Genomic DNA, 26,105 nt, shown 5'->3' with positions numbered 1-26,105 from the left:
TTTTCTGACATTTCAGGCTCTAACTTCAAAAATCATGCAAAACACTTCTAACACCTTCAGATATGTTTCTCTGTGTTGCAAAATAGGTTTTATTCATGCACAGACTGCAATTTTAATTTTGGACCGAGTTTCAGCTTGCATTGCCAGAACCAAGTTTGTTAAGTGCTGAAACGTTGTTTTCTGACATTTCAGGCTCTAACTTCAAAAAAAATGCAAAACACTTCTAACACCTTCAGATATGTTTCTCTGTGTTGCAAAATAGGTTTTATTCATGCACGGAGTGTAAATTTAAAGTGGGACAGAGATTCAGCTTGCATTGCCTGAACCAACTTTGTTCTGCGCTGAAAAGCTGTTTTCTGACATTTCAGGGTCTAACTTCAAAAATCATGCAAAACACTTCTAACACCTTCAGATATGTTTCTCTGTGTTGCAAAATAGGTTTTATTCATGCACAGACTGCAATTTTAATTTTATACCGAGTTTCAGCTTGCATTGTCTGAACCAAGTTTGTTATGTGCTGAAACGCCTTTTTCTGACATTTCAGGCTCTAACTTAAAAAATCATGCAAAACACTTCTAACACCTTCAGATATGTTTCTCTGTGTTGCAAAATAGGTTTTATTCATGCACAGACTGCAATTTTAATTTTTGGCCGAGTTTCAGCTTGCATTGCCATAACCAAATTTGTTATGTGCTGAAACGCTGTTTTCTGACATTTCAGGCTCTAACTTCAAAAATCATGCAAAACACTTCTAACACCTTCAGATATGTTTCTCTGTGTTGCAAAATAGGTTTTATTCATGCACAGACTGCAAATTTAAAGTGGGACAGAGATTCAGCTTGCATTGCCTGAACCAACTTTGTTCTGCGCTGAAAAGCTGTTTTCTGACATTTCAGGGTCTAACTTCAAAAATCATGCAAAACACTTCTAACACCTTCAGATATGTTTCTCTGTGTTGCAAAATAGGTTTTATTCATGCACAGACTGCAATATTAATTTTGGACCGAGTTTCAGCTTGCATTGCCAAAACAAGTTTGTTAAGTGCTGAAACACCGTTTTCTGACATTTCAGGCTCTAACTTCAAAAATCATGCAAAACACTTCTAACACCTTCAGATATGTTTCTCTGTGTTGCAAAATAGGTTTTATTCATGCACAGACTGCAATTTTAATTTTAGACCGAGTTTCAGCTTGCATTGTCTGAACCAAGTTTGTTATGTGCTGAAACGCCTTTTTCTGACATTTCAGGCTCTAACTTCAAAAATCATGCAAAACACTTCTAACACCTTCAGATATGTTTCTCTGTGTTGCAAAATAGGTTTTATTCATGCACAGACTGCAATTTTAATTTTGGACCGAGTTTCAGCTTGCATTGCCAGAACCAAGTTTGTTAAGTGCTGAAACGCTGTTTTCTGACATTTCAGGCTCTAACTTAAAAAATCATGCAAAACACTTCTAACACCTTCAGATATGTTTCTCTGTGTTGCAAAATAGGTTTTATTCATGCACAGACTGCAATTTTAATTTTTGGCCGAGTTTCAGCTTGCATTGCCATAACCAAATTTGTTATGTGCTGAAACGCTGTTTTCTGACATTTCAGGCTCTAACTTCAAAAATCATGCAAAACACTTCTAACACCTTCAGATATGTTTCTCTGTGTTGCAAAATAGGTTTTATTCATGCACAGACTGCAAATTTAAAGTGGGACAGAGATTCAGCTTGCATTGCCTGAACCAACTTTGTTCTGCGCTGAAAAGCTGTTTTCTGACATTTCAGGGTCTAACTTCAAAAATCATGCAAAACACTTCTAACACCTTCAGATATGTTTCTCTGTGTTGCAAAATAGCTTTTATTCATGCACAGAGTGTAAATTTAAAGTGGGACAGAGATTTAGCTTGCATTGCCTGAACCAACTTTGTTCTGCGCTGAAACGCTGTTTTCTGACATTTCAGGGTCTAACTTCAAAAATCATGCAAAACACTTCTAACACCTTCAGATATGTTTCTCTGTGTTGCAAAATAGGTTTTATTCATGCACAGACTGCAATTTTCATTTTAGACCGAGTTTCAGCTTGCATTGTCTGAACCAAGTTTGTTATGTGCTGAAACGCCTTTTTCTGACATTTCAGGCTCTAACTTCAAAAATCATGCAAAACACTTCTAACACCTTCAGATATGTTTCTCTGTGTTGCAAAATAGGTTTTATTCATGCACAGACTGCAATATTAATTTTGGACCGAGTTTCAGCTTGCATTGCCAGAACCAAGTTTGTTAAGTGCTGAAACGCTGTTTTCTGACATTTCAGGCTTTAACTTAAAAAATCATGCAAAACACTTCTAACACCTTCAGATATGTTTCTCTGTGTTGCAAAATAGGTTTTATTCATGCACAGACTGCAATTTTAATTTTGGGCCGAGTTTCAGCTTGCATTGCCTGAACCAAGTTTGTTATGTGCTGAAACGGCGTTTTCTGACATTTCAGGCTCTAACTTCAAAAATCATGCAAAACACTTCTAACACCTTCAGATATGTTTCTCTGTGTTGCAAAATAGGTTTTATTCATGCACAGACTGCAATTTTAATTTTGGACCGAGTTTCAGCTTGCATTGCCAAAACAAGTTTGTTAAGTGCTGAAACACCGTTTTCTGACATTTCAGGCTCTAACTTCAAAAATCATGCAAAACACTTCTAACACCTTCAGATATGTTTCTCTGTGTTGCAAAATAGGTTTTATTCATGCACAGACTGCAATTTTAATTTTGGACCGAGTTTCAGCTTGCATTGCCAGAACCAAGTTTGTTAAGTGCTGAAACGCTGTTTTCTGACATTTCAGGGTCTAACTTCAAAAATCATGCAAAACACTTCTAACACCTTCAGATATGTTTCTCTGTGTTGCAAAATAGGTTTTATTCATGCACAGAGTGTAAATTTAAAGTGGGACAGAGATTCAGCTTGCATTGCTTGAACCAACTTTGTTCTGCGCTGAAACGCTGTTTTCTGACATTTCAGGGTCTAACTTCAAAAATCATGCAAAACACTTCTAACACCTTCAGATATGTTTCTCTGTGTTGCAAAATAGGTTTTATTCATGCACAGACTGCAAATTTAAAGTGGGACAGAGATTCAGCTTGCATTGCCTGAACCAACTTTGTTCTGCGCTGAAAAGCTGTTTTCTGACATTTCAGGGTCTAACTTCAAAAATCATGCAAAACACTTCTAACAGCTTCAGATATCTTTCTCTGTGTTGCAAAATAGGTTTTATTCATGCACAGACTGCAATTTTAATTTTGGACCGAGTTTCAGCTTGCATTGCCAGAACCAAGTTTGTTAAGTGCTGAAACGCTGTTTTCTGACATTTCAGGCTCTAACTTCAAAAATCATGCAAAACACTTCTAACACCTTCAGATATGTTTCTCTGTGTTGCAAAATAGGTTTTATTCATGCACAGACTGCAATTTTAAGTTTTGGCCGAGTTTCAGCTTGCATTGCCTGAACCAAGTTTGTTATGTGCTGAAACGCTGTTTTCTGACATTTCAGGCTTTAACTTCAAAAATCATGCAAAACACTTCTAACACCTTCAGATATGTTTCTCTGTGTTGCAAAATAGGTTTTATTCATGCACAGACTGCAATTTTAATTTTGGACCGAGTTTCAGCTTGCATTGCCAGAACCAAGTTTGTTAAGTGCTGAAACGCCGTTTTCTGACATTTCAGGCTCTAACTTCAAAAATCATGCAAAACACTTCTAACACCTTCAGATATGTTTCTCTGTGTTGCAAAATAGGTTTTATTCATGCACAGACTGCAATATTAATTTTGGACCGAGTTTCAGCTTGCATTGCCAGAACCAAGTATGTTAAGTGCCGAAACGCTGTTTTCTGACATTTCAGGCTTTAACTTAAAAAATCATGCAAAACACTTCTAACACCTTCAGATATGTTTCTCTGTGTTGAAAAATAGGTTTTATTCATGCACAGACTGCAATTTTAATTTTGGGCCGAGTTTCAGCTTGCATTGCCTGAACCAAGTTTGTTATGTGCTGAAACGGCGTTTTCTGACATTTCAGGGTCTAACTTCAAAAATCATGCAAAACACTTCTAACAGCTTCAGATATGTTTCTCTGTGTTGCAAAATAGGTTTTATTCATGCACAGACTGCAATTTTAATTTTTGGCCGAGTTTAAGCTTGCATTGCCTGAACCAAGTTTGTTATGTGCTGAAACGGCGTTTTCTGACATTTCAGACTCTAACTTCAAAAATCATGCAAAACACTTCTAACACCTTCAGATATGTTTCTCTGTGTTGCAAAATAGGTTTTATTCATGCACAGACTGCAATTTTTATTTTGGACCGAGTTTCAGCTTGCATTGCCATAACCAAGTTTGTTATGTGCTGAAACGCCGTTTTCTGACATTTCAGGCTCTAACTTCAAAAATCATGCAAAACACTTTTAACACCTTCAGATATGTTTCTCTGTGTTGCAAAATAGGTTTTATTCATGCAGAGACTGCAATTTTAATTTTGGACCGAGTTTCAGCTTGCATTGCCAGAACCAAGTTTGTTAAGTGCTGAAACGCCGTTTTCTGACATTTCAGGCTCTAACTTCAAAAATCATGCAAAACACTTCTAACACCTTCAGATATGTTTCTCTGTGTTGCAAAATAGGTTTTATTCATGCACAGACTGCAATTTTTATTTTGGACCGAGTTTCAGCTTGCATTGCCATAACCAAGTTTGTTATGTGCTGAAACGCCGTTTTCTGACATTTCAGGCTCTAACTTCAAAAATCATGCAAAACACTTTTAACACCTTCAGATATGTTTCTCTGTGTTGCAAAATAGGTTTTATTCATGCAGAGACTGCAATTTTAATTTTGGACCGAGTTTCAGCTTGCATTGCCAGAACCAAGTTTGTTAAGTGCTGAAACGCCGTTTTCTGACATTTCAGGCTCTAACTTCAAAAATCATGCAAAACACTTCTAACACCTTCAGATATGTTTCTCTGTGTTGCAAAATAGGTTTTATTCATGCACAGACTGCAATTTTAATTTTGGACCGAGTTTCAGCTTGCATTGCCAGAACCAAGTTTGTTAAGTGCTGAAACGTTGTTTTCTGACATTTCAGGCTCTAACTTCAAAAAAAATGCAAAACACTTCTAACACCTTCAGATATGTTTCTCTGTGTTGCAAAATAGGTTTTATTCATGCACAGACTGCAAATTTAAAGTGGGACAGAGATTCAGCTTGCATTGCCTGAACCAACTTTGTTCTGCGCTGAAACGCTGTTTTCTGACATTTCAGGGTCTAACTTCAAAAATCATGCAAAACACTTCTAACACCTTCAGATATGTTTCTCTGTGTTGCAAAATAGGTTTTATTCATGCACAGACTGCAATTTTAATTTTGGACCGAGTTTCAGCTTGCATTGCCAGAACCAAGTTTGTTAAGTGCTGAAACGCCGTTTTCTGACATTTCAGGCTCTAACTTCAAAAATCATGCAAAACACTTCTAACACCTTCAGATATGTTTCTCTGTGTTGCAAAATAGGTTTTATTCATGCACAGACTGCAATATTAATTTTGGACCGAGTTTCAGCTTGCATTGCCAGAACCAAGTATGTTAAGTGCCGAAACGCTGTTTTCTGACATTTCAGGCTTTAACTTAAAAAATCATGCAAAACACTTCTAACACCTTCAGATATGTTTCTCTGTGTTGAAAAATAGGTTTTATTCATGCACAGACTGCAATTTTAATTTTTGGCCGAGTTTAAGCTTGCATTGCCTGAACCAAGTTTGTTATGTGCTGAAACGGCGTTTTCTGACATTTCAGACTCTAACTTCAAAAATCATGCAAAACACTTCTAACACCTTCAGATATGTTTCTCTGTGTTGCAAAATAGGTTTTATTCATGCACAGACTGCAATTTTTATTTTGGACCGAGTTTCAGCTTGCATTGCCATAACCAAGTTTGTTATGTGCTGAAACGCCGTTTTCTGACATTTCAGGCTCTAACTTCAAAAATCATGCAAAACACTTTTAACACCTTCAGATATGTTTCTCTGTGTTGCAAAATAGGTTTTATTCATGCAGAGACTGCAATTTTAATTTTGGACCGAGTTTCAGCTTGCATTGCCAGAACCAAGTTTGTTAAGTGCTGAAACGCCGTTTTCTGACATTTCAGGCTCTAACTTCAAAAATCATGCAAAACACTTCTAACACCTTCAGATATGTTTCTCTGTGTTGCAAAATAGGTTTTATTCATGCACAGACTGCAATTTTTATTTTGGACCGAGTTTCAGCTTGCATTGCCATAACCAAGTTTGTTATGTGCTGAAACGCCGTTTTCTGACATTTCAGGCTCTAACTTCAAAAATCATGCAAAACACTTTTAACACCTTCAGATATGTTTCTCTGTGTTGCAAAATAGGTTTTATTCATGCAGAGACTGCAATTTTAATTTTGGACCGAGTTTCAGCTTGCATTGCCAGAACCAAGTTTGTTAAGTGCTGAAACGCCGTTTTCTGACATTTCAGGCTCTAACTTCAAAAATCATGCAAAACACTTCTAACACCTTCAGATATGTTTCTCTGTGTTGCAAAATAGGTTTTATTCATGCACAGACTGCAATTTTAATTTTGGGCCGAGTTTCAGCTTGCATTGCCTGAACCAAGTTTGTTATGTGCTGAAACGCTGTTTTCTGACATTTCAGGCTTTAACTTAAAAAATCATGCAAAACACTTCTAACACCTTCAGATATGTTTCTCTGTGTTGCAAAATAGGTTTTATTCATGCACAGACTGCAATTTTAATTTTGGGCCGAGTTTCAGCTTGCATTGCCTGAACCAAGTTTGTTATGTGCTGAAACGGCGTTTTCTGACATTTCAGGCTCTAACTTCAAAAATCATGCAAAACACTTCTAACACCTTCAGATATGTTTCTCTGTGTTGCAAAATAGGTTTTATTCATGCACAGACTGCAATTTTAATTTTGGACCGAGTTTCAGCTTGCATTGCCAGAACCAAGTTTGTTAAGTGCTGAAACGCCGTTTTCTGACATTTCAGGCTCTAACTTCAAAAATCATGCAAAACACTTCTAACACCTTCAGATATGTTTCTCTGTGTTGCAAAATAGGTTTTATTCATGCACAGACTGCAATTTTAATTTTATACCGAGTTTCAGCTTGCATTGCCAGAACCAAGTTTGTTTAGTGCTGAAACGCTGTTTTCTGACATTTCAGGCTCTAACTTCAAAAATCATGCAAAACACTTCTAACACCTTCAGATATGTTTCTCTGTGTTGCAAAATAGGTTTTATTCATGCACAGACTGCAAATTTAAAGTGGGACAGAGATTCAGCTTCCATTGCCTGAACCAACTTTGTTCTGCGCTGAAACGCTGTTTTCTGACATTTCAGGGTCTAACTTCAAAAATCATGCAAAACACTTCTAACACCTTCAGATATGTTTCTCTGTGTTGCAAAATAGGTTTTATTCATGCACAGACTGCAATTTTAATTTTGGACCGAGTTTCAGCTTGCATTGCCAGAACCAAGTTTGTTAAGTGCTGAAACGCCGTTTTCTGACATTTCAGGCTCTAACTTCAAAAATCATGCAAAACACTTCTAACACCTTCAGATATGTTTCTCTGTGTTGCAAAATAGGTTTTATTCATGCAGAGACTTCAATTTTAATTTTAGACCGAGTTTCAGCTTGCATTGTCTGAACCAAGTTTGTTATGTGCTGAAACGCCTTTTTCTGACATTTCAGGCTCTAACTTCAAAAATCATGCAAAACACTTCTAACACCTTCAGATATGTTTCTCTGTGTTGCAAAATAGGTTTTATTCATGCACAGACTGCAAATTTAAAGTGGGACAGAGATTCAGCTTGCATTGCCTGAACCAACTTTGTTCTGCGCTGAAACGCTGTTTTCTGATATTTCAGGGTCTAACTTCAAAAATCATGCAAAACACTTCTAACACCTTCAGATATGTTTCTCTGTGTTGCAAAATAGGTTTTATTCATGCACAGACTGCAATTTTAATTTTGGACCGAGTTTCAGCTTGCATTGCCAGAACCAAGTTTGTTAAGTGCTGAAACGCCGTTTTCTGACATTTCAGGCTCTAACTTCAAAAATCATGCAAAACTCTTCTAACACCTTCAGATATGTTTCTCTGTGTTGCAAAATAGGTTTTATTCATGCACAGACTGCAATTTTAATTTTGGACCGAGTTTCAGCTTGCATTGCCAGAACCAAGTTTGTTAAGTGCTGAAACGTTGTTTTCTGACATTTCAGGCTCTAACTTCAAAAATAATGCAAAACACTTCTAACACCTTCAGATATGTTTCTCTGTGTTGCAAAATAGGTTTTATTCATGCACGGAGTGTAAATTTAAAGTGGGACAGAGATTCAGCTTGCATTGCCTGAACCAACTTTGTTCTGCGCTGAAAAGCTGTTTTCTGACATTTCAGGGTCTAACTTCAAAAATCATGCAAAACACTTCTAACACCTTCAGATATGTTTCTCTGTGTTGCAAAATAGGTTTTATTCATGCACAGACTGCAATTTTAATTTTAGACCGAGTTTCAGCTTGCATTGTCTGAACCAAGTTTGTTATGTGCTGAAACGCCTTTTTCTGACATTTCAGGCTCTAACTTCAAAAATCATGCAAAAAAATTCTAACACCTTCAGATATGTTTCTCTGTGTTGCAAAATAGGTTTTATTCATGCACAGACTGCAATTTTAATTTTGGACCGAGTTTCAGCTTGCATTGCCAGAACCAAGTTTGTTAAGTGCTGAAACGCTGTTTTCTGACATTTCAGGCTCTAACTTAAAAAATCATGCAAAACACTTCTAACACCTTCAGATATGTTTCTCTGTGTTGCAAAATAGGTTTTATTCATGCACAGACTGCAAATTTAAAGTGGGACAGAGATTCAGCTTGCATTGCCTGAACCAACTTTGTTCTGCGCTGAAAAGCTGTTTTCTGACATTTCAGGGTCTAACTTCAAAAATCATGCAAAACACTTCTAACACCTTCAGATATGTTTCTCTGTGTTGCAAAATAGCTTTTATTCATGCACAGAGTGTAAATTTAAAGTGGGACAGAGATTTAGCTTGCATTGCCTGAACCAACTTTGTTCTGCGCTGAAACGCTGTTTTCTGACATTTCAGGGTCTAACTTCAAAAATCATGCAAAACACTTCTAACACCTTCAGATATGTTTCTCTGTGTTGCAAAATAGGTTTTATTCATGCACAGACTGCAATTTTCATTTTAGACCGAGTTTCAGCTTGCATTGTCTGAACCAAGTTTGTTATGTGCTGAAACGCCTTTTTCTGACATTTCAGGCTCTAACTTCAAAAATCATGCAAAACACTTCTAACACCTTCAGATATGTTTCTCTGTGTTGCAAAATAGGTTTTATTCATGCACAGACTGCAATATTAATTTTGGACCGAGTTTCAGCTTGCATTGCCAGAACCAAGTTTGTTAAGTGCTGAAACGCCGTTTTCTGACATTTCAGGCTCTAACTTCAAAAATCATGCAAAACACTTCTAACACCTTCAGATATGTTTCTCTGTGTTGCAAAATAGGTTTTATTCATGCACAGACTGCAATTTTAATTTTGGACCGAGTTTCAGCTTGCATTGCCAGAACCAAGTTTATTAAGTGCTGAAACGCTGTTTTCTGACATTTCAGGGTCTAACTTCAAAAATCATGCAAAACACTTCTAACACCTTCAGATATGTTTCTCTGTGTTGCAAAATAGGTTTTATTCATGCACAGAGTGTAAATTTAAAGTGGGACAGAGATTCAGCTTGCATTGCTTGAACCAACTTTGTTCTGCGCTGAAACGCTGTTTTCTGACATTTCAGGGTCTAACTTCAAAAATCATGCAAAACACTTCTAACACCTTCAGATATGTTTCTCTGTGTTGCAAAATAGGTTTTATTCATGCACAGACTGCAAATTTAAAGTGGGACAGAGATTCAGCTTGCATTGCCTGAACCAACTTTGTTCTGCGCTGAAAAGCTGTTTTCTGACATTTCAGGGTCTAACTTCAAAAATCATGCAAAACACTTCTAACAGCTTCAGATATGTTTCTCTGTGTTGCAAAATAGGTTTTATTCATGCACAGACTGCAATTTTAATTTTGGACCGAGTTTCAGCTTGCATTGCCAGAACCAAGTTTGTTAAGTGCTGAAACGCTGTTTTCTGACATTTCAGGCTCTAACTTAAAAAATCATGCAAAACACTTCTAACACCTTCAGATATGTTTCTCTGTGTTGCAAAATAGGTTTTATTCATGCACAGACTGCAATTTTAATTTTGGGCCGAGTTTCAGCTTGCATTGCCTGAACCAAGTTTGTTATGTGCTGAAACGGCGTTTTCTGACATTTCAGGCTCTAACTTCAAAAATCATGCAAAACACTTCTAACACCTTCAGATATGTTTCTCTGTGTTGCAAAATAGGTTTTATTCATGCACAGACTGCAATTTTAATTTTGGACCGAGTTTCAGCTTGCATTGCCAGAACCAAGTTTGTTAAGTGCTGAAACGCCGTTTTCTGACATTTCAGGCTCTAACTTCAAAAATCATGCAAAACACTTCTAACACCTTCAGATATGTTTCTCTGTGTTGCAAAATAGGTTTTATTCATGCACAGACTGCAATTTTAATTTTGGACCGAGCTTGCATTGCCAGAACCAAGTTTGTTAAGTGCTGAAACGCCGTTTTCTGACATTTCAGGCTCTAACTTCAAAAATCATGCAAAACACTTCTAACACCTTCAGATATGTTTCTCTGTGTTGCAAAATAGGTTTTATTCATGCACAGACTGCAATTTTAATTTTATACCGAGTTTCAGCTTGCATTGCCAGAACCAAGTTTGTTTAGTGCTGAAACGCTGTTTTCTGACATTTCAGGCTCTAACTTCAAAAATCATGCAAAACACTTCTAACACCTTCAGATATGTTTCTCTGTGTTGCAAAATAGGTTTTATTCATGCACAGACTGCAAATTTAAAGTGGGACAGAGATTCAGCTTCCATTGCCTGAACCAACTTTGTTCTGCGCTGAAACGCTGTTTTCTGACATTTCAGGGTCTAACTTCAAAAATCATGCAAAACACTTCTAACACCTTCAGATATGTTTCTCTGTGTTGCAAAATAGGTTTTATTCATGCACAGACTGCAATTTTAATTTTGGACCGAGTTTCAGCTTGCATTGCCAGAACCAAGTTTGTTAAGTGCTGAAACGCCGTTTTCTGACATTTCAGGCTCTAACTTCAAAAATCATGCAAAACACTTCTAACACCTTCAGATATGTTTCTCTGTGTTGCAAAATAGGTTTTATTCATGCACAGACTTCAATTTTAATTTTAGACCGAGTTTCAGCTTGCATTGTCTGAACCAAGTTTGTTATGTGCTGAAACGCCTTTTTCTGACATTTCAGGCTCTAACTTCAAAAATCATGCAAAACACTTCTAACACCTTCAGATATGTTTCTCTGTGTTGCAAAATAGGTTTTATTCATGCACAGACTGCAAATTTAAAGTGGGACAGAGATTCAGCTTGCATTGCCTGAACCAACTTTGTTCTGCGCTGAAACGCTGTTTTCTGATATTTCAGGGTCTAACTTCAAAAATCATGCAAAACACTTCTAACACCTTCAGATATGTTTCTCTGTGTTGCAAAATAGGTTTTATTCATGCACAGACTGCAATTTTAATTTTGGACCGAGTTTCAGCTTGCATTGCCAGAACCAAGTTTGTTAAGTGCTGAAACGCCGTTTTCTGACATTTCAGGCTCTAACTTCAAAAATCATGCAAAACTCTTCTAACACCTTCAGATATGTTTCTCTGTGTTGCAAAATAGGTTTTATTCATGCACAGACTGCAATTTTAATTTTGGACCGAGTTTCAGCTTGCATTGCCAGAACCAAGTTTGTTAAGTGCTGAAACGTTGTTTTCTGACATTTCAGGCTCTAACTTCAAAAATAATGCAAAACACTTCTAACACCTTCAGATATGTTTCTCTGTGTTGCAAAATAGGTTTTATTCATGCACGGAGTGTAAATTTAAAGTGGGACAGAGATTCAGCTTGCATTGCCTGAACCAACTTTGTTCTGCGCTGAAAAGCTGTTTTCTGACATTTCAGGGTCTAACTTCAAAAATCATGCAAAACACTTCTAACACCTTCAGATATGTTTCTCTGTGTTGCAAAATAGGTTTTATTCATGCACAGACTGCAATTTTAATTTTAGACCGAGTTTCAGCTTGCATTGTCTGAACCAAGTTTGTTATGTGCTGAAACGCCTTTTTCTGACATTTCAGGCTCTAACTTCAAAAATCATGCAAAAAAATTCTAACACCTTCAGATATGTTTCTCTGTGTTGCAAAATAGGTTTTATTCATGCACAGACTGCAATTTTAATTTTGGACCGAGTTTCAGCTTGCATTGCCAGAACCAAGTTTGTTAAGTGCTGAAACGCTGTTTTCTGACATTTCAGGCTCTAACTTAAAAAATCATGCAAAACACTTCTAACACCTTCAGATATGTTTCTCTGTGTTGCAAAATAGGTTTTATTCATGCACAGACTGCAAATTTAAAGTGGGACAGAGATTCAGCTTGCATTGCCTGAACCAACTTTGTTCTGCGCTGAAAAGCTGTTTTCTGACATTTCAGGGTCTAACTTCAAAAATCATGCAAAACACTTCTAACACCTTCAGATATGTTTCTCTGTGTTGCAAAATAGCTTTTATTCATGCACAGAGTGTAAATTTAAAGTGGGACAGAGATTTAGCTTGCATTGCCTGAACCAACTTTGTTCTGCGCTGAAACGCTGTTTTCTGACATTTCAGGGTCTAACTTCAAAAATCATGCAAAACACTTCTAACACCTTCAGATATGTTTCTCTGTGTTGCAAAATAGGTTTTATTCATGCACAGACTGCAATTTTCATTTTAGACCGAGTTTCAGCTTGCATTGTCTGAACCAAGTTTGTTATGTGCTGAAACGCCTTTTTCTGACATTTCAGGCTCTAACTTCAAAAATCATGCAAAACACTTCTAACACCTTCAGATATGTTTCTCTGTGTTGCAAAATAGGTTTTATTCATGCACAGACTGCAATATTAATTTTGGACCGAGTTTCAGCTTGCATTGCCAGAACCAAGTTTGTTAAGTGCTGAAACGCCGTTTTCTGACATTTCAGGCTCTAACTTCAAAAATCATGCAAAACACTTCTAACACCTTCAGATATGTTTCTCTGTGTTGCAAAATAGGTTTTATTCATGCACAGACTGCAATTTTAATTTTGGACCGAGTTTCAGCTTGCATTGCCAGAACCAAGTTTATTAAGTGCTGAAACGCTGTTTTCTGACATTTCAGGGTCTAACTTCAAAAATCATGCAAAACACTTCTAACACCTTCAGATATGTTTCTCTGTGTTGCAAAATAGGTTTTATTCATGCACAGAGTGTAAATTTAAAGTGGGACAGAGATTCAGCTTGCATTGCTTGAACCAACTTTGTTCTGCGCTGAAACGCTGTTTTCTGACATTTCAGGGTCTAACTTCAAAAATCATGCAAAACACTTCTAACACCTTCAGATATGTTTCTCTGTGTTGCAAAATAGGTTTTATTCATGCACAGACTGCAAATTTAAAGTGGGACAGAGATTCAGCTTGCATTGCCTGAACCAACTTTGTTCTGCGCTGAAAAGCTGTTTTCTGACATTTCAGGGTCTAACTTCAAAAATCATGCAAAACACTTCTAACAGCTTCAGATATGTTTCTCTGTGTTGCAAAATAGGTTTTATTCATGCACAGACTGCAATTTTAATTTTGGACCGAGTTTCAGCTTGCATTGCCAGAACCAAGTTTGTTAAGTGCTGAAACGCTGTTTTCTGACATTTCAGGCTCTAACTTAAAAAATCATGCAAAACACTTCTAACACCTTCAGATATGTTTCTCTGTGTTGCAAAATAGGTTTTATTCATGCACAGACTGCAATTTTAAGTTTTGGCCGAGTTTCAGCTTGCATTGCCTGAACCAAGTTTGTTATGTGCTGAAACGCTGTTTTCTGACATTTCAGGGTCTAACTTCAAAAATCATGCAAAACACTTTTAACACCTTCAGATATGTTTCTCTGTGTTGCAAAATAGGTTTTATTCATGCACAGACTGCAATTTTAATTTTGGACCGAGTTTCAGCTTGCATTGCCAAAACAAGTTTGTTAAGTGCTGAAACACCGTTTTCTGACATTTCAGGCTCTAACTTCAAAAATCATGCAAAACACTTCTAACACCTTCAGATATGTTTCTCTGTGTTGCAAAATAGGTTTTATTCATGCACAGACTGCAATTTTAATTTTGGACCGAGTTTCAGCTTGCATTGCCAGAACCAAGTTTGTTAAGTGCTGAAACGCTGTTTTCTGACATTTCAGGGTCTAACTTCAAAAATCATGCAAAACACTTCTAACACCTTCAGATATGTTTCTCTGTGTTGCAAAATAGGTTTTATTCATGCACAGAGTGTAAATTTAAAGTGGGACAGAGATTCAGCTTGCATTGCTTGAACCAACTTTGTTCTGCGCTGAAACGCTGTTTTCTGACATTTCAGGGTCTAACTTCAAAAATCATGCAAAACACTTCTAACACCTTCAGATATGTTTCTCTGTGTTGCAAAATAGGTTTTATTCATGCACAGACTGCAAATTTAAAGTGGGACAGAGATTCAGCTTGCATTGCCTGAACCAACTTTGTTCTGCGCTGAAAAGCTGTTTTCTGACATTTCAGGGTCTAACTTCAAAAATCATGCAAAACACTTCTAACAGCTTCAGATATCTTTCTCTGTGTTGCAAAATAGGTTTTATTCATGCACAGACTGCAATTTTAATTTTGGACCGAGTTTCAGCTTGCATTGCCAGAACCAAGTTTGTTAAGTGCTGAAACGCTGTTTTCTGACATTTCAGGCTCTAACTTAAAAAATCATGCAAAACACTTCTAACACCTTCAGATATGTTTCTCTGTGTTGCAAAATAGGTTTTATTCATGCACAGACTGCAATTTTAAGTTTTGGCCGAGTTTCAGCTTGCATTGCCTGAACCAAGTTTGTTATGTGCTGAAACGCTGTTTTCTGACATTTCAGGCTTTAACTTCAAAAATCATGCAAAACACTTCTAACACCTTCAGATATGTTTCTCTGTGTTGCAAAATAGGTTTTATTCATGCACAGACTGCAATTTTAATTTTGGACCGAGTTTCAGCTTGCATTGCCAGAACCAAGTTTGTTAAGTGCTGAAACGCCGTTTTCTGACATTTCAGGCTCTAACTTCAAAAATCATGCAAAACACTTCTAACACCTTCAGATATGTTTCTCTGTGTTGCAAAATAGGTTTTATTCATGCACAGACTGCAATATTAATTTTGGACCGAGTTTCAGCTTGCATTGCCAGAACCAAGTATGTTAAGTGCCGAAACGCTGTTTTCTGACATTTCAGGCTTTAACTTAAAAAATCATGCAAAACACTTCTAACACCTTCAGATATGTTTCTCTGTGTTGAAAAATAGGTTTTATTCATGCACAGACTGCAATTTTAATTTTGGGCCGAGTTTCAGCTTGCATTGCCTGAACCAAGTTTGTTATGTGCTGAAACGGCGTTTTCTGACATTTCAGGGTCTAACTTCAAAAATCATGCAAAACACTTCTAACAGCTTCAGATATGTTTCTCTGTGTTGCAAAATAGGTTTTATTCATGCACAGACTGCAATTTTAATTTTTGGCCGAGTTTAAGCTTGCATTGCCTGAACCAAATTTGTTATGTGCTGAAACAGCGTTTTCTGACATTTCAGACTCTAACTTCAAAAATCATGCAAAACACTTCTAACACCTTCAGATATGTTTCTCTGTGTTGCAAAATAGGTTTTATTCATGCACAGACTGCAATTTTTATTTTGGACCGAGTTTCAGCTTGCATTGCCATAACCAAGTTTGTTATGTGCTGAAACGCCGTTTTCTGACATTTCAGGCTCTAACTTCAAAAATCATGCAAAACACTTTTAACACCTTCAGATATGTTTCTCTGTGTTGCAAAATAGGTTTTATTCATGCAGAGACTGCAATTTTAATTTTGGACCGAGTTTCAGCTTGCATTGCCAGAACCAAGTTTGTTAAGTGCTGAAACGCCGTTTTCTGACATTTCAGGCTCTAACTTCAAAAATCATGCAAAACACTTCTAACACCTTCAGATATGTTTCTCTGTGTTGCAAAATAGGTTTTATTCATGCACAGACTGCAATTTTTATTTTGGACCGAGTTTCAGCTTGCATTGCCATAACCAAGTTTGTTATGTGCTGAAACGCCGTTTTCTGACATTTCAGGCTCTAACTTCAAAAATCATGCAAAACACTTTTAACACCTTCAGATATGTTTCTCTGTGTTGCAAAATAGGTTTTATTCATGCAGAGACTGCAATTTTAATTTTGGACCGAGTTTCAGCTTGCATTGCCAGAACCAAGTTTGTTAAGTGCTGAAACGCCGTTTTCTGACATTTCAGGCTCTAACTTCAAAAATCATGCAAAACACTTCTAACACCTTCAGATATGTTTCTCTGTGTTGCAAAATAGGTTTTATTCATGCACAGACTGCAATTTTAATTTTGGGCCGAGTTTCAGCTTGCATTGCCTGAACCAAGTTTGTTATGTGCTGAAACGCTGTTTTCTGACATTTCAGGCTTTAACTTAAAAAATCATGCAAAACACTTCTAACACCTTCAGATATGTTTCTCTGTGTTGCAAAATAGGTTTTATTCATGCACAGACTGCAATTTTAATTTTGGGCCGAGTTTCAGCTTGCATTGCCTGAACCAAGTTTGTTATGTGCTGAAACGGCGTTTTCTGACATTTCAGGCTCTAACTTCAAAAATCATGCAAAACACTTCTAACACCTTCAGATATGTTTCTCTGTGTTGCAAAATAGGTTTTATTCATGCACAGACTGCAATTTTAATTTTGGACCGAGTTTCAGCTTGCATTGCCAGAACCAAGTTTGTTAAGTGCTGAAACGCCGTTTTCTGACATTTCAGGCTCTAACTTCAAAAATCATGCAAAACACTTCTAACACCTTCAGATATGTTTCTCTGTGTTGCAAAATAGGTTTTATTCATGCACAGACTGCAATTTTAATTTTGGACCGAGTTTCAGCTTGCATTGCCAGAACCAAGTTTGTTAAGTGCTGAAACGCCGTTTTCTGACATTTCAGGCTCTAACTTCAAAAATCATGCAAAACACTTCTAACACCTTCAGATATGTTTCTCTGTGTTGCAAAATAGGTTTTATTCATGCACAGACTGCAATTTTAATTTTATACCGAGTTTCAGCTTGCATTGCCAGAACCAAGTTTGTTTAGTGCTGAAACGCTGTTTTCTGACATTTCAGGCTCTAACTTCAAAAATCATGCAAAACACTTCTAACACCTTCAGATATGTTTCTCTGTGTTGCAAAATAGGTTTTATTCATGCACAGACTGCAAATTTAAAGTGGGACAGAGATTCAGCTTGCATTGCCTGAACCAACTTTGTTCTGCGCTGAAACGCTGTTTTCTGACATTTCAGGGTCTAACTTCAAAAATCATGCAAAACACTTCTAACACCTTCAGATATGTTTCTCTGTGTTGCAAAATAGGTTTTATTCATGCACAGACTGCAATTTTAATTTTGGACCGAGTTTCAGCTTGCATTGCCAGAACCAAGTTTGTTAAGTGCTGAAACGCCGTTTTCTGACATTTCAGGCTCTAACTTCAAAAATCATGCAAAACACTTCTAACACCTTCAGATATGTTTCTCTGTGTTGCAAAATAGGTTTTATTCATGCACAGACTGCAATTTTAATTTTGGACCGAGTTTCAGCTTGCATTGCCAGAACCAAGTTTGTTAAGTGCTGAAACGTTGTTTTCTGACATTTCAGGCTCTAACTTCAAAAATCATGCAAAACACTTCTAACACCTTCAGATATGTTTCTCTGTGTTGCAAAATAGGTTTTATTCATGCACGGAGTGTAAATTTAAAGTGGGACAGAGATTCAGCTTGCATTGCCTGAACCAACTTTGTTCTGCGCTGAAAAGCTGTTTTCTGACATTTCAGGGTCTAACTTCAAAAATCATGCAAAACACTTCTAACACCTTCAGATATGTTTCTCTGTGTTGCAAAATAGGTTTTATTCATGCACAGACTTCAATTTTAATTTTAGACCGAGTTTCAGCTTGCATTGTCTGAACCAAGTTTGTTATGTGCTGAAACGCCTTTTTCTGACATTTCAGGCTCTAACTTCAAAAATCATGCAAAACACTTCTAACACCTTCAGATATGTTTCTCTGTGTTGCAAAATAGGTTTTATTCATGCACAGACTGCAATTTTAATTTTGGACCGAGTTTCAGCTTGCATTGCCAGAACCAAGTTTGTTAAGTGCTGAAACGCCGTTTTCTGACATTTCAGGCTCTAACTTCAAAAATCATGCAAAACACTTCTAACACCTTCAGATATGTTTCTCTGTGTTGCAAAATAGGTTTTATTCATGCACAGACTGCAATTTTAATTTTGGACCGAGTTTCAGCTTGCATTGCCAGAACCAAGTTTGTTAAGTGCTGAAACGCCGTTTTCTGACATTTCAGGCTCTAACTTCAAAAATCATGCAAAACACTTCTAACACCTTCAGATATGTTTCTCTGTGTTGCAAAATAGGTTTTATTCATGCACAGACTGCAATTTTAATTTTATACCGAGTTTCAGCTTGCATTGCCAGAACCAAGTTTGTTTAGTGCTGAAACGCTGTTTTCTGACATTTCAGGCTCTAACTTCAAAAATCATGCAAAACACTTCTAACACCTTCAGATATGTTTCTCTGTGTTGCAAAATAGGTTTTATTCATGCACAGACTGCAAATTTAAAGTGGGACAGAGATTCAGCTTGCATTGCCTGAACCAACTTTGTTCTGCGCTGAAACGCTGTTTTCTGACATTTCAGGGTCTAACTTCAAAAATCATGCAAAACACTTCTAACACCTTCAGATATGTTTCTCTGTGTTGCAAAATAGGTTTTATTCATGCACAGACTGCAATTTTAATTTTGGACCGAGTTTCAGCTTGCATTGCCAGAACCAAGTTTGTTAAGTGCTGAAACGCCGTTTTCTGACATTTCAGGCTCTAACTTCAAAAATCATGCAAAACACTTCTAACACCTTCAGATATGTTTCTCTGTGTTGCAAAATAGGTTTTATTCATGCACAGACTGCAATTTTAATTTTGGACCGAGTTTCAGCTTGCATTGCCAGAACCAAGTTTGTTAAGTGCTGAAACGTTGTTTTCTGACATTTCAGGCTCTAACTTCAAAAATCATGCAAAACACTTCTAACACCTTCAGATATGTTTCTCTGTGTTGCAAAATAGGTTTTATTCATGCACGGAGTGTAAATTTAAAGTGGGACAGAGATTCAGCTTGCATTGCCTGAACCAACTTTGTTCTGCGCTGAAAAGCTGTTTTCTGACATTTCAGGGTCTAACTTCAAAAATCATGCAAAACACTTCTAACACCTTCAGATATGTTTCTCTGTGTTGCAAAATAGGTTTTATTCATGCACAGACTTCAATTTTAATTTTAGACCGAGTTTCAGCTTGCATTGTCTGAACCAAGTTTGTTATGTGCTGAAACGCCTTTTTCTGACATTTCAGGCTCTAACTTCAAAAATCATGCAAAACACTTCTAACACCTTCAGATATGTTTCTCTGTGTTGCAAAATAGGTTTTATTCATGCACAGACTGCAAATTTAAAGTGGGACAGAGATTCAGCTTGCATTGCCTGAACCAACTTTGTTCTGCGCTGAAACGCTGTTTTCTGACATTTCAGGGTCTAACTTCAAAAATCATGCAAAACACTTCTAACACCTTCAGATATGTTTCTCTGTGTTGCAAAATAGGTTTTATTCATGCACAGACTGCAATTTTAATTTTGGGCCGAGTTTCAGCTTGCATTGCCTGAACCAAGTTTGTTATGTGCTGAAACGCTGTTTTCTGACATTTCAGGCTTTAACTTAAAAAATCATGCAAAACACTTCTAACACCTTCAGATATGTTTCTCTGTGTTGCAAAATAGGTTTTATTCATGCACAGACTGCAATTTTAATTTTGGGCCGAGTTTCAGCTTGCATTGCCTGAACCAAGTTTGTTATGTGCTGAAACGGCGTTTTCTGACATTTCAGGCTCTAACTTCAAAAATCATGCAAAACACTTCTAACACCTTCAGATATGTTTCTCTGTGTTGCAAAATAGGTTTTATTCATGCACAGACTGCAATTTTAATTTTGGACCGAGTTTCAGCTTGCATTGCCAGAACCAAGTTTGTTAAGTGCTGAAACGCCGTTTTCTGACATTTCAGGCTCTAACTTCAAAAATCATGCAAAACACTTCTAACACCTTCAGATATGTTTCTCTGTGTTGCAAAATAGGTTTTATTCATGCACAGACTGCAATTTTAATTTTGGACCGAGTTTCAGCTTGCATTGCCAGAACCAAGTTTGTTAAGTGCTGAAACGCCGTTTTCTGACATTTCAGGCTCTAACTTCAAAAATCATGCAAAACACTTCTAACACCTTCAGATATGTTTCTCTGTGTTGCAAAATAGGTTTTATTCATGCACAGACTGCAATTTTAATTTTATACCGAGTTTCAGCTTGCATTGCCAGAACCAAGTTTGTTTAGTGCTGAAACGCTGTTTTCTGACATTTCAGGCTCTAACTTCAAAAATCATGCAAAACACTTCTAACACCTTCAGATATGTTTCTCTGTGTTGCAAAATAGGTTTTATTCATGCACAGACTGCAAATTTAAAGTGGGACAGAGATTCAGCTTGCATTGCCTGAACCAACTTTGTTCTGCGCTGAAACGCTGTTTTCTGACATTTCAGGGTCTAACTTCAAAAATCATGCAAAACACTTCTAACACCTTCAGATATGTTTCTCTGTGTTGCAAAATAGGTTTTATTCATGCACAGACTGCAATTTTAATTTTGGACCGAGTTTCAGCTTGCATTGCCAGAACCAAGTTTGTTAAGTGCTGAAACGCCGTTTTCTGACATTTCAGGCTCTAACTTCAAAAATCATGCAAAACACTTCTAACACCTTCAGATATGTTTCTCTGTGTTGCAAAATAGGTTTTATTCATGCACAGACTGCAATTTTAATTTTGGACCGAGTTTCAGCTTGCATTGCCAGAACCAAGTTTGTTAAGTGCTGAAACGTTGTTTTCTGACATTTCAGGCTCTAACTTCAAAAATCATGCAAAACACTTCTAACACCTTCAGATATGTTTCTCTGTGTTGCAAAATAGGTTTTATTCATGCACGGAGTGTAAATTTAAAGTGGGACAGAGATTCAGCTTGCATTGCCTGAACCAACTTTGTTCTGCGCTGAAAAGCTGTTTTCTGACATTTCAGGGTCTAACTTCAAAAATCATGCAAAACACTTCTAACACCTTCAGATATGTTTCTCTGTGTTGCAAAATAGGTTTTATTCATGCACAGACTTCAATTTTAATTTTAGACCGAGTTTCAGCTTGCATTGTCTGAACCAAGTTTGTTATGTGCTGAAACGCCTTTTTCTGACATTTCAGGCTCTAACTTCAAAAATCATGCAAAACACTTCTAACACCTTCAGATATGTTTCTCTGTGTTGCAAAATAGGTTTTATTCATGCACAGACTGCAAATTTAAAGTGGGACAGAGATTCAGCTTGCATTGCCTGAACCAACTTTGTTCTGCGCTGAAACGCTGTTTTCTGACATTTCAGGGTCTAACTTCAAAAATCATGCAAAACACTTCTAACACCTTCAGATATGTTTCTCTGTGTTGCAAAATAGGTTTTATTCATGCACAGACTGCAATTTTAATTTTGGACCGAGTTTCAGCTTGCATTGCCAGAACCAAGTTTGTTAAGTGCTGAAACGCCGTTTTCTGACATTTCAGGCTCTAACTTCAAAAATCATGCAAAACACTTCTAACACCTTCAGATATGTTTCTCTGTGTTGCAAAATAGGTTTTATTCATGCACAGACTGCAATTTTAATTTTGGACCGAGTTTCAGCTTGCATTGCCAGAACCAAGTTTGTTAAGTGCTGAAACGTTGTTTTCTGACATTTCAGGCTCTAACTTCAAAAATAATGCAAAACACTTCTAACACCTTCAGATATGTTTCTCTGTGTTGCAAAATAGGTTTTATTCATGCACGGAGTGTAAATTTAAAGTGGGACAGAGATTCAGCTTGCATTGCCTGAACCAACTTTGTTCTGCGCTGAAAAGCTGTTTTCTGACATTTCAGGGTCTAACTTCAAAAATCATGCAAAACACTTCTAACACCTTCAGATATGTTTCTCTGTGTTGCAAAATAGGTTTTATTCATGCACAGACTGCAATTTTAATTTTAGACCGAGTTTCAGCTTGCATTGTCTGAACCAAGTTTGTTATGTGCTGAAACGCCTTTTTCTGACATTTCAGGCTCTAACTTCAAAAATCATGCAAAACACTTCTAACACCTTCAGATATGTTTCTCTGTGTTGCAAAATAGGTTTTATTCATGCACAGACTGCAATTTTAATTTTGGACCGAGTTTCAGCTTGCATTGCCAGAACCAAGTTTGTTAAGTGCTGAAACGCTGTTTTCTGACATTTCAGGCTCTAACTTAAAAAATCATGCAAAACACTTCTAACACCTTCAGATATGTTTCTCTGTGTTGCAAAATAGGTTTTATTCATGCACAGACTGCAAATTTAAAGTGGGACAGAGATTCAGCTTGCATTGCCTGAACCAACTTTGTTCTGCGCTGAAAAGCTGTTTTCTGACATTTCAGGGTCTAACTTCAAAAATCATGCAAAACACTTCTAACACCTTCAGATATGTTTCTCTGTGTTGCAAAATAGCTTTTATTCATGCACAGAGTGTAAATTTAAAGTGGGACAGAGATTTAGCTTGCATTGCCTGAACCAACTTTGTTCTGCGCTGAAACGCTGTTTTCTGACATTTCAGGGTCTAACTTCAAAAATCATGCAAAACACTTCTAACACCTTCAGATATGTTTCTCTGTGTTGCAAAATAGGTTTTATTCATGCACAGACTGCAATTTTCATTTTAGACCGAGTTTCAGCTTGCATTGTCTGAACCAAGTTTGTTATGTGCTGAAACGCCTTTTTCTGACATTTCAGGCTCTAACTTCAAAAATCATGCAAAACACTTCTAACACCTTCAGATATGTTCCTCTGTGTTGCAAAATAGGTTTTATTCATGCACAGACTGCAATATTAATTTTGGACCGAGTTTCAGCTTGCATTGCCAGAACCAAGTTTGTTAAGTGCTGAAACGCTGTTTTCTGACATTTCAGGCTTTAACTTAAAAAATCATGCAAAACACTTCTAACACCTTCAGATATGTTTCTCTGTGTTGCAAAATAGGTTTTATTCATGCACAGACTGCAATTTTAATTTTGGGCCGAGTTTCAGCTTGCATTGCCTGAACCAAGTTTGTTATGTGCTGAAACGGCGTTTTCTGACATTTCAGGCTCTAACTTCAAAAATCATGCAAAACACTTCTAACACCTTCAGATATGTTTCTCTGTGTTGCAAAATAGGTTTTATTCATGCACAGACTGCAATTTTAATTTTGGACCGAGTTTCAGCTTGCATTGCCAAAACAAGTTTGTTAAGTGCTGAAACGCCGTTTTCTGACATTTCAGGCTCTAACTTCAAAAATCATGCAAAACACTTCTAACACCTTCAGATATGTTTCTCTGTGTTGCAAAATAGGTTTTATTCATGCACAGACTGCAATTTTAATTTTGGACCGAGTTTCAGCTTGCATTGCCAGAACCAAGTTTGTTAAGTGCTGAAACGCTGTTTTCTGACATTTCAGGGTCTAACTTCAAAAATCATGCAAAACACTTCTAACACCTTCAGATATGTTTCTCTGTGTTGCAAAATAGGTTTTATTCATGCACAGAGTGTAAATTTAAAGTGGGACAGAGATTCAGCTTGCATTGCTTGAACCAACTTTGTTCTGCGCTGAAACGCTGTTTTCTGACATTTCAGGGTCTAACTTCAAAAATCATGCAAAACACTTCTAACACCTTCAGATATGTTTCTCTGTGTTGCAAAATAGGTTTTATTCATGCACAGACTGCAAATTTAAAGTGGGACAGAGATTCAGCTTGCATTGCCTGAACCAACTTTGTTCTGCGCTGAAAAGCTGTTTTCTGACATTTCAGGGTCTAACTTCAAAAATCATGCAAAACACTTCTAACAGCTTCAGATATGTTTCTCTGTGTTGCAAAATAGGTTTTATTCATGCACAGACTGCAATTTTAATTTTGGACCGAGTTTCAGCTTGCATTGCCAGAACCAAGTTTGTTAAGTGCTGAAACTCTGTTTTCTGACATTTCAGGCTCTAACTTAAAAAATCATGCAAAACACTTCTAACACCTTCAGATATGTTTCTCTGTGTTGCAAAATAGGTTTTATTCATGCACAGACTGCAATTTTAAGTTTTGGCCGAGTTTCAGCTTGCATTGCCTGAACCAAGTTTGTTATGTGCTGAAACGCTGTTTTCTGACATTTCAGGGTCTAACTTCAAAAATCATGCAAAACACTTTTAACACCTTCAGATATGTTTCTCTGTGTTGCAAAATAGGTTTTATTCATGCACAGACTGCAATTTTAATTTTGGACCGAGTTTCAGCTTGCATTGCCAAAACAAGTTTGTTAAGTGCTGAAACACCGTTTTCTGACATTTCAGGCTCTAACTTCAAAAATCATGCAAAACACTTCTAACACCTTCAGATATGTTTCTCTGTGTTGCAAAATAGGTTTTATTCATGCACAGACTGCAATTTTAATTTTGGACCGAGTTTCAGCTTGCATTGCCAGAACCAAGTTTGTTAAGTGCTGAAACGCTGTTTTCTGACATTTCAGGGTCTAACTTCAAAAATCATGCAAAACACTTCTAACACCTTCAGATATGTTTCTCTGTGTTGCAAAATAGGTTTTATTCATGCACAGAGTGTAAATTTAAAGTGGGACAGAGATTCAGCTTGCATTGCTTGAACCAACTTTGTTCTGCGCTGAAACGCTGTTTTCTGACATTTCAGGGTCTAACTTCAAAAATCATGCAAAACACTTCTAACACCTTCAGATATGTTTCTCTGTGTTGCAAAATAGGTTTTATTCATGCACAGACTGCAAATTTAAAGTGGGACAGAGATTCAGCTTGCATTGCCTGAACCAACTTTGTTCTGCGCTGAAAAGCTGTTTTCTGACATTTCAGGGTCTAACTTCAAAAATCATGTAAAACACTTCTAACAGCTTCAGATATCTTTCTCTGTGTTGCAAAATAGGTTTTATTCATGCACAGACTGCAATTTTAATTTTGGACCGAGTTTCAGCTTGCATTGCCAGAACCAAGTTTGTTAAGTGCTGAAACGCTGTTTTCTGACATTTCAGGCTCTAACTTAAAAAATCATGCAAAACACTTCTAACACCTTCAGATATGTTTCTCTGTGTTGCAAAATAGGTTTTATTCATGCACAGACTGCAATTTTAAGTTTTGGCCGAGTTTCAGCTTGCATTGCCTGAACCAAGTTTGTTATGTGCTGAAATGCTGTTTTCTGACATTTCAGGCTTTAACTTCAAAAATCATGCAAAACACTTCTAACACCTTCAGATATGTTTCTCTGTGTTGCAAAATAGGTTTTATTCATGCACAGACTGCAATTTTAATTTTGGACCGAGTTTCAGCTTGCATTGCCAGAACCAAGTTTGTTAAGTGCTGAAACGCCGTTTTCTGACATTTCAGGCTCTAACTTCAAAAATCATGCAAAACACTTCTAACACCTTCAGATATGTTTCTCTGTGTTGCAAAATAGGTTTTATTCATGCACAGACTGCAATATTAATTTTGGACCGAGTTTCAGCTTGCATTGCCAGAACCAAGTATGTTAAGTGCCGAAACGCTGTTTTCTGACATTTCAGGCTTTAACTTAAAAAATCATGCAAAACACTTCTAACACCTTCAGATATGTTT

Source organism: Garra rufa, chromosome 4 (genome assembly GCF_049309525.1).
Source record: "Garra rufa chromosome 4, GarRuf1.0, whole genome shotgun sequence".
Lineage (NCBI taxonomy): Eukaryota > Metazoa > Chordata > Actinopteri > Cypriniformes > Cyprinidae > Garra > Garra rufa.
Note: the sequence above shows the minus strand (reverse complement) of the source record.